We start from the raw sequence: 885 nt of genomic DNA on the forward strand, positions 1-885 counted from the left end.
TACGGTTAATTATGATAAAATGAGTAGCTCGCATAAAAAGTTATCCCGTAGACGTTTCTAGGCCTAGCTTAGTTAGGCTTAGTTTAGGCCTAGCTGGTAAAGAGCGGTAACATACAAACATTGTACGTTAGCTCTAGGTCTAGCCTGTCGTTGTCGCTTTGCTAAATTAATTGTCTTTCCTTTTTTTGGCAGAATCTGTTAATAGAAATTAGGGAAGACCTGGTATTTTAGCTGAAAATTGACTGTTCTTTTATTTTTTTTACCCCGAGTAATAAAACGAGATATACTCTAATCATATTACGTATACAGTATATTTAATAAAGTTTAAGAAAAATAGGTTTCGCCAGGGCTCGAACCGGGGACCTTCTGCGTGTTAAGCAGACATGATAAACCACTACACTACGAAACCTCTTACACCAAAAATGTGGGTTACACAAAGTTTTTTAAATCCATTTAAATAAATATGGTAATAAGCACAAAGCAAAATAAACATGTGTAAAAGTGATAATTACCGATTACACAAAATGAGTATTTAAAAAAATAATAAAAATAAGATATACTGTATATCATATTGCGTATGTTCAAACTGTCACATAATTGGTGAAACAAATGATCAATATATACGTAATCACCCCTGTTATGAGGAGTCAATTCTCAGTACTGTATCTATTTCCAACATAGAAATATTTGGTATACAACATCACATGTGTTTCACATGTATCTAGAGTAACCTAACCCTTAACTTAACCTTACAGGCACCGCATGTGATACTGTATTACCAAATATTCCTATGATATTTCAGAAATAGATAGTATGTGGAGATATCGGCTTTAATAATTCTATTTTCGTCGCTCCTTTGATCGTATCAGGCCACTGTAGTATTTC

General features: G+C 33.4%; 1 non-coding gene across 1 annotated transcript; it reads right to left on the bottom strand.

Moving 5' to 3' along the window:
- Window positions 1-335: 335 nt before the first annotated feature.
- Window positions 336-409, bottom strand: Trnav-aac (transfer RNA valine (anticodon AAC)). Its single transcript has one exon. It is a non-coding gene; the product is annotated as a tRNA-Val (tRNA).
- Between the last annotated feature and the right edge of the window lie 476 nt (window positions 410-885).

This window comes from Antedon mediterranea, chromosome 3 (assembly GCF_964355755.1).
Source record: "Antedon mediterranea chromosome 3, ecAntMedi1.1, whole genome shotgun sequence".
Taxonomy (NCBI): Eukaryota; Metazoa; Echinodermata; class Crinoidea; order Comatulida; family Antedonidae; genus Antedon; species Antedon mediterranea.